The following is a 9049-nucleotide window of genomic DNA, read 5'->3' as shown; positions in this document are numbered from 1 at the left end:
TACACCTAGGACCAGCAGCACGACAAATACTGGAACAAGATCCAGCGGTTCTGGCCGTAGGACATTCAGTCGCTGTTCAAGCCTATTACGACAACCTGGCTGGAATAACTATTGTCTTTTTCTTTACACAACCTGGACAACGACCAGTTATAAATCGAGCGCAGAACATTTTGACAACTACACGTCACAACTTACCTATCACGGAGTGGGAATACCAGTGTGCACATTACCCAAGAAACTAGACCTAAAAAAGGAATACATGATTGATGTCAGCTGCCTTTAAGCAGTTTGCTGAGAAGTTCAGGCCATATCATATGATCGATTCTCCACACCGACAACTACCTGCGGACCGAATAAGAAGGACATCGCTCTATTTTCCATCAAGAAGTGAATGTACTGAGAGACAGTGTTGTTATGACTTGGTGATCTCTGGTTATGTGTCTGCATTTCAGGACAAAGACAACCACAGTCACAGATAGACACTTTGAGATTGTTACCGCGGGATGATGCTATACTGGCAGTAGGATTTACTTCAACACAAGAGGATACATGGACTGAAAGAAAACCTAGTTGGACTTTGACTGTGTACACCCAATATTTGCTTTGGCCCTCAATTAACCTACATACAGGGATTTTGACATTAAAACCACATAATTGTCATACACGATTCAAAGCGGGATCCAGGTTAAAACCAGGTCAGTGGATGATCTTCAATTATCGTACCGAAGGATACGAGGTGAATTGAACCGTAGCAGCTATCACAATGGAAGGAAAGCGACACCCATGGCATCCCAGGGGGTTTAGAGGACTGTGCGGAGAGCGAGGCATAGCTTCTATGATGTTCATTTTAACATGTGTAATAATAATACCAATTATTATGAGAAACGGCATGAATATGGATCCAAATGACATGGACGTCTTGAACACTACCTTGGGACGGGTGGACTGTGGAGTAAATGGTACATCATCTGAACATTTGTTCGGCGATCTACTGGTTCCAGAGTCTGAGTCAAAGCATCAAAAGAAAAAACGAAGTGTCAACAGCAAGATGAGACAGCCTTCCGACGCATGGATGGAACACCCCAATCCCCCTCATCATTATGCTACTAACATGTGGTGGAGGTTGACGAATCATACCGTAAGAATGAATGCTGTCGGACACTGTTATGTTTGTGCTCACTTTCCTCACAGCACCACCGGAGGGGATTGGTGGCCACATCAGAATCCCAACAACACATTTGAAGCAGCCAAGGCTGCAGTAGCAGCTGCTGGACGAAAGAAAGGCCTTGACGCTAAATTACGAGAAGAACTAGGACTAAAGTTACCCCAAATTGATGAGAATATGATGCACGACACTTGGATTCCACACCCTCTTCCTAATAGACTTTTTGCTCAGATAGCAACTGTTAAACATGTCCCTAACTATCTAGTCTGTTATGAAAGAAAGTCAGGAAGTCATGCTTTGGGGACGATACCAGAGCAAAAATGTTCAGACATCTATAAGCCTATAAGCAAATCGGTGAAACGAAGTTGTATGGCCTGTCTTCGGTATGCAGACGACTTAAATCCCCTGTTACAACTTTCACCGTTACTCATAAAGTACCACAGCCACTTGTTACCTACCAATATCTTTTTACTTCCGAAAAAGGACGAGCAAAATGTCCATCATGCTCAACTGTGCATGTTCCTGATCGCAAGGGAACTGGAGTCGTTGAAGGATACTATTGGCTCTGTGGCTATCAAATATATTTGTCACTACCAAAGAACTGGACAGGACTGTGTGCTTTGGTTCAGTTACATGGAGGAGTTATTATCTTGCCTCATCAAGCAATGAACAGTCAACGGCGTGTGAGAAGAGGATTGTTCAACTTCCTAACGGACAGCCCAGTGCCAAAAAATCATCACATATGGACAGTTGCAGAAAAGATTGCGGTTGCATTTGCTCCAGCAATAGGAGTAGAATCACTGATGACTGGTTTGGAAATCACTAGATATGAGTTTTCTTCATTCATCAACACAACAAAACTCATGATGAAAGGAATCAAGGAAGAATTACAAGGATTACGTCTTACTGCTCTTCAGAATCGTTTGGTATTGGATCAACTTACTGCATCGCAAGAGGTGTTTGTGCTATGATTGGAGAGACTTGTTGCACATACATACCAGACAACGATGCAGATGGACATCTCATCGAACAAGGAATACAAAATATTTCAATGCTTTCTGCCATGATGGCAAAGGATGAAGTAGATTCAGATAATTGGATATGGAACTGGCTTAACAACATATTTCCCAATTTGCATAATATATTGATGTTGATAATCTGCATTGTGGCGCCAATTCTGATGTTACTGTGTTTTTGGCCTTGCATAATGCAGGCGGTAAGGAGGATTGCTAGACCTGCTCCTCACCATCAGATGGTAGTATACTCAGTCAGGGACGATCAATTTTTTGCAATCTAATACAGAGGGCATTGTTATTAAGTAAATGGTAACAAGCAGGAGTTGTCCGTGTTACGAGATAACCAATCGGTCAGATGGATTTCTATTTTTATAGCTTATAAGCATGTCCTTTTAAGGCAATAACTATTATCATTGCTGTTAATTATTCTTGCTCACGCACACATATATTCGTTTTGAAGCACACATATATTCATTTTGAAGTACACATATATTCGTTTTGTAGAACACATATTTTAAGTAGAAATTCCTCCTATGTTAGTAATAATCATGTGTGGGACTCTTACGGAGTCCCAAAGGGGGGAATATATTGTGTATAATTCTGATCATATTCTGTGTACTATGGGGCTTTTTATTTACCCCGATTATAAAGAAGTATTCATTACCCCGATTATAAAGAAGTATTCATAGGAATGTTTGTAACAAAGACGTGTGAGTAGATCAGAAATCACATTAACTTAGAGATGAGTATTGGAACGATAAGATTGTTTGAATGATATAATCAATACATTTATGCATGATTCTTGATTTTATGAACTATTTTAATCATTTTCAGTAATACAAAATCCAGGGATGGTGTGAAGGCCAGACCCAAATAAATTATAGCACAGCTCATTTTTGAAAAGCCAGATGGCACAACTTCTTTTTTAAAAAATTAAGTCAAGGTTGAGATTCCACTATTAGACATGAAACCTTGTTGCCTAAAGATAATGGTGGCAGACAAGGACAGTTAGGATGATAAAAAATAAAGTTGATAACGGGTAATTACCTGATTGGTTCACCTTTGAAAAGTTTCACTATAAGTAGAGGCTGGAAAACACCAAGTTTTCAGATGTTTTGGGGACTTGGAACATCTCACTTTGTTTGACTTGTACAAATAAAGTTGAAACTTTGACACCTGGACCTTCCTTGTCTGAGCAATTTTTTTTGAGCTTGAAGATCAACATTTTCCACAACATCCACAGAACACTATCCCAAAACTTCTGTGGTTTGTCCACATGACTTGTGGCATACTGCAGTCGACTCTTATTCTTTGGGGACAGCAAGGGGATGCGCCTGGGAGTTCTGGCATGGAGGCCTTCATTACGCAGGGTACACCATATTGTCTGAGCAGAAACTTCAGTTCCTACATCTGACAAATCTTTTCTCAGTTCCTCAGCAGTCACACAGGGACTTTTCTCCACTCTACGCTTCAGGAAGCGCACAGCAGTCGAAGTCAGCATCTTCTTTCTGCCACGACCAGGTAGCGTTTCAACAGTGCCCTTTGCCTTGAATTTGCGAATGATGCTTCCTATGGTGTCTCTTGGTATGTTTAACATCTTTGCAATCTTCTTATAGCCATTGCCCTTCCTGTGAAGAGTAATCACCTGTTCTCTTGTCTTCCTGGACCATTCTCTTGACCTCACCATGTTTGTAACCACACCAGTAAATGTCTAGAAGGAGCTGAGTATCACAGTCATTTTAAAGCTGCCTAATTGGTGCTTATTAGGCTTTATTGCTGCTCCCTGATATCCACAGGTGTTTTCAATACCTGATTGAAAACACTTAATTGAACCTCTGTTCTTCAGAGTGGTAGTCTTTAAGGGGTTGAATAATTATGTCAATGAAGAATTCACAAAAGAAACATTTACTACTGTATTACAAAACTAATTGATGTCATTTTAGTTGCATATGGTTCTTTAAGAAGTCCTTGTAGGATTTCATTCTGAATACAATTACAAATGTACACTAAATTCCCTAAAACCATTTACAGCATTGGGGGTTGAATAATTTTGAACACAACTGTATCAGCATAAAACAGCATAAGACAGAATACAACTTTCAACAAGGTTAAACAACAAGAACATTAAGGCATATATTATATGAATAGAACCTAATACTACTATGAATGAACAGATATGATATATGAATATTGTATTGTACACAGATGCAATATTTGTAGAGGACACGGACGAAATCCAGATTCTCACAAGAACTGAATGAGACTGTTTAACAAAAATCTTTAAGACTTAATATTGTTTGTGAAGTGAAAAAAACTTAAACAAGGAAAGCTTGGTTACGAATTACTAAATACTTATTCCATCCAGGTGCATGATGAGTGACCAATTAAACAAATGACTTGATTAGAAATAACTACTTGTGTTTTGAACTGGGTTGTTACTGTATATTACTTAATCATTTGTGTTTCTGCCATTATAGGATTAAGGACTGTGTCTAGACATATTTACACAGAGAGAGTTGCCCATGCATGCAAGTGTATGTGGAGATAGGTATTATTTAATGATATGGAAAGTTATTTAATTGACAGCCGATTAATGTTTATAAGGTTGAAATGATCAAATAATTAACTGTGATTTCACTGGGGCTATTAAACCTGAGAACAAAGAGGCCATATTAAGGTCAGAATTTTTTTTATAACTTAAACTTCTTCACATTTTAAACCGTGCAAACTGTTTCAATTGAGGCTGCTCACGAAATATATCCATTAGCCACAACATTATGTATGTATTATGCAAGACTTTCCTTGTTCTTTTTCAGATCTATCGTGCTGCATGCAACTCTACGTTTGATCCCTCTGTTGAAATAAAGCCGAAACGGTCTTCAAGTATACAATTTTGTGGACATCCTGGAAAACCATTATGATCTTTGCAGACAGTTCTTTGTCCCCGGTGTGGTGGATGATGATAAGGTATCATTAACTGGACTAAAAAACATTCACTGAGATGCCTGAGCTATGTCGTGTATTTCATTTTAGTAATGGTCTCGTTTTAGGAATTAATATCTACAGGAAAATAATTGTTTACGGAGTAAAACAAATATTTGTCAAACATTTGTTCCTTACAGAACATGTTTGCAGAAAATCTATTGCTCTAAGTACATGAAAATTGATAACTGTTGTTTTATTCCACAGGCTGATACAGACTTCATCATACAGAACAGCTATTATCAACTTTCTGCAAGACATTCTCCAAGAAATTGAAAGCTGTGGTATGGGTCATGAAACGGAGGGGGAGAACCCAAATGCAGGCAGGCACGGTGGTGAAGGGGTTAACAAAAAGGTTTTATTTAAACAAATAAACACAAAACAAAGACCCATGATGGGGAAAAACAAGAACTGACAAATATATAAAGGCACAGAACGAAGACTACTTAACACTAGACTAAAAAAATACATGACATTAACTAAACTAACAACTTACTAGACATTACAGGATAACAGAGACAGAAGCATGGTCATGGTCATGGTCATGGTCATGGTCATGGTCATGGTCAACAGGTAATCCAATCGAAAAGGCACAGACAGGAAAACACATGCAATGACCGACACAAGACAATGAAACATGAGGACAATTTAAAGGGAAAAAACACAGGATAATTAATAGGGAACAGGTGCTGGGGATTAAACACTAAGGGAAAGCTAACGAGACGAAAAAGGCGGGAACACAGACGAGACTCGGGGAGAGTATGGAAAGCCGCGAGGCCAAAACGTCTCTCCCCACATAAAACAGGAAGTTCTGCTTTGGTTCTGCCTCAAGACCAAGAATTAGCCAACAATGATAGGCAGAACCTTGACAGAACCCCCCGCCTTAAGGAGCGACATCCTGACACTCCTCGAGAAAACTCACAGGACAAGACAGACTGGGATCTTGACAAGACTAAACAAAACATAGAGAACAAAATCAGGGGCAGACAGGCGAGAACAATTAATGGGTTGGGGTGGGACAACAAAAATAACAAACAAGGGAGGGGGATGGGTCAAACAAGAGTACATGGGGGGATTTCCAAAAGGGGTGGGACTGGGTGAGGAAGTTTTAGCCTGTGGGGCCGAGCCCTGGGGGGCTTGACTGGGGAAGGGCAGGACTGGGGATGGGCAGGACTGCTGGGCTGGACCCCGCCCAGTCCACCGGAGGGACTACAGGAGGTGAGGAGGACCGTGTGGAATTCCCCAAGGTGAGAGTACCCACCACATGGTCCTCTGGGATGGACCCAAACCCGGGATGAGAGGAGACTGGATAACAGCTGGGAGAGGAGTCTTTGTAACCACTTCCCACTAACTGTGGGAACGGCTTATAAACCAACTCCTCCCGCTCAGGAAAAGATGGTGGGTTGTCCATCCCAGCCATTAGGTAGCCACTCACCAGCACCTCAACATCCCGAGCATAGTCCTGCAGAGGCCTATTGCACTGGGCTGGGAACGGCAGAAAGATCTTACTTAACAGTCAGATATCAATATGTCCATATAAATGGGAAATCGTCAACTCTCACGCAAGTAAATTATGGATTACCTCAGGGATCGGTTTTAGGGCCCTGTTTTTTCCTTATACATGCTGCCCCTTGGCAACATCATTAGAAAACATGGAATTAGCTTCGACTGGTTTGCAGATGATACTCAGCTATATATCTCAACAAGACCAGATGATTCCCTCAAACTGGCAGAGTGCATCAAAGACATAAAACATTGGATGACTAGCAATTTCCTTCTTTTAAACTCTAGCAAAACAGAAATATTAGTTATAGCACCAAAAACATTCACAATACATCACATTACAACCCATCACGCTCTCTAAGATCTCAAAACTCAGGACTTTTGGTAACACATGGAATGACTAAATCCACCAAAGGGGGTCGAGCTTTCTCATACGTAGCACATAAACTCTGGAATAGCCATCCTGATACTATTGGAGGTTCAGACACACTCTCCTAATTTATATTAGACTAAAGACACATATTTTCAGCCAAGCTTTCACTTAATGCATAGTTAATGAAAAGCAGCTACGCTAATTATTCTCTTTCTGCCTCCGCATGGGGATGCCCATCCCGAGGTAGGAAGAAATTCCGCCAGGTCCAGGTGATCGACATATGCCATCCCCAAGTAGAGATTACGTCAGCTACAGCTGCAGACTGACTGACCATCCTAGCTACATTTTAGGCAAATCCACCACCACCCAAGAGAAATACGACCATCGGACCATCCCAGCTTAGACCACTTCATCCCCAACCAAGAGCAAAGACGGACTACTTGTCACATTAATGCTGAAATTACAAGACCTGCTATTTAATGCTAAACTTACATCACATGTCAACAGTTTGAAGTTATAGCTGCATTCAGTGGCCCTGATTGGAGGTTCCTGGGTGGGTGTTTGTGGGGAGTGAGGGGTCTCGTTGGTTGTGGTTGGGGGGATTCATTTGCTGGGGCTGTGTGGGTCCCGTTTGGCCTTGTTTTGTGGTCGATGTTGGACAACAGAGGAATAAAGTTACAACATGCCATTACTATTTTCCCTGGTTGTTCCTCTGTTTTCTGGTGTCGATCGTGAGTGGGACCGGGTTGCACGGTTTTCGGTGAGTGGGACTTTCTGGGTTGTTAATGGTGAGCTCTCCCTCTTCCTCGTGGATATTTGCTCAGGGCCACTGAGTGCAGCTTTGACACGTCAGAGGGGATCTGGCCCTCCCGGCTGAGCCTGGTTTCTCCCGAGGTTTTTTCTCCATTAATCAATCATTGGAGTCGGGGTTCCTCGTCACAGCAGGGCAGTGTTGGCTTGCTCACCGGGAGACTGCGTTTATTTATTTATTCATTAATTTGATATTATTTATTAGAATGATCTTGCTCGTTCTATAAACACCATGCACTGTGCTGTGTTATACCTTTTTTGTGTTTTTCCTGTTTGCCCCTGTAAAGCTGCTTTGGAACAATGCACATTGTGAAAAGCGCTATATAAATAAACTTGAATTGAATTGAATATATTCCACACCCAGAGGGATACAAAAGTGATAGTTTCGAATCTGTTTTGTACAGAATGTTTCACTCCTGCAACCCACCGTCCATTTTCATAATTGCTCATAGGATTACAGGCAACAAAGAACAAAAGGTGAATGACAAACCATGCACACTGCTTTCTATAAGTTAAGGTACACAAAACAAATGCATCGTGTTTTCTCTAAGTGAAAGTAACAGAACACAGGACAATCTTTGTAATCTCTTGTCTCCTGTGAGGCTGGGAACATTGTTCTGTGCTGCTCTGTGCAGCCAACAACAGAACTGTTAGCATGATTAGTTCTGCTTTTCTTACTTTTGCCATGGTGTCGGAACTAATTCAGGCATGTAGCTTACGAAAACAAAAATGGCGGCAGAATTTTGGGTGGACAACTTCAGAAAAAGGGGCGCTAATTTTATAATAAGAATGGCTGCATACGTCAGAAGGAGTGCGAAATCTGATCGGTTCATTTTCTCACAGGCTTTCAAAAATAGGCTTCATTTAAAAGCAGGGGGGGTGATCCTGTCCAGAAACATTTGTCATGTTGTTTGGAAGTCTCTTCACATTCTGATAGCAACAAAGAAGTATAAAGGTCAAATAATATTTTTATAAGTATATATCATATGTGAAAGGCGTAGGACCAAGAAACATTTGCCAATCAAAACGTTCTGGGGGAATGCTGTGAATGGTCCTGTGTACATTTTCAGCCAAACAACTATACATTGAGGAAATCTAATGAAATATATGATTTAAATTATATGCTGTTTTTTGCTTCCATAATAGTTTTTGCTTCCATAATATTAGTTGTGATAAAATAAACAGGTAATTTACTGGGCA

Source organism: Triplophysa dalaica, chromosome 5, assembly GCF_015846415.1.
Source record: "Triplophysa dalaica isolate WHDGS20190420 chromosome 5, ASM1584641v1, whole genome shotgun sequence".
In the NCBI taxonomy this organism is placed as follows: Eukaryota; Metazoa; Chordata; class Actinopteri; order Cypriniformes; family Nemacheilidae; genus Triplophysa; species Triplophysa dalaica.
This window is presented reverse-complemented; position numbering follows the sequence as displayed.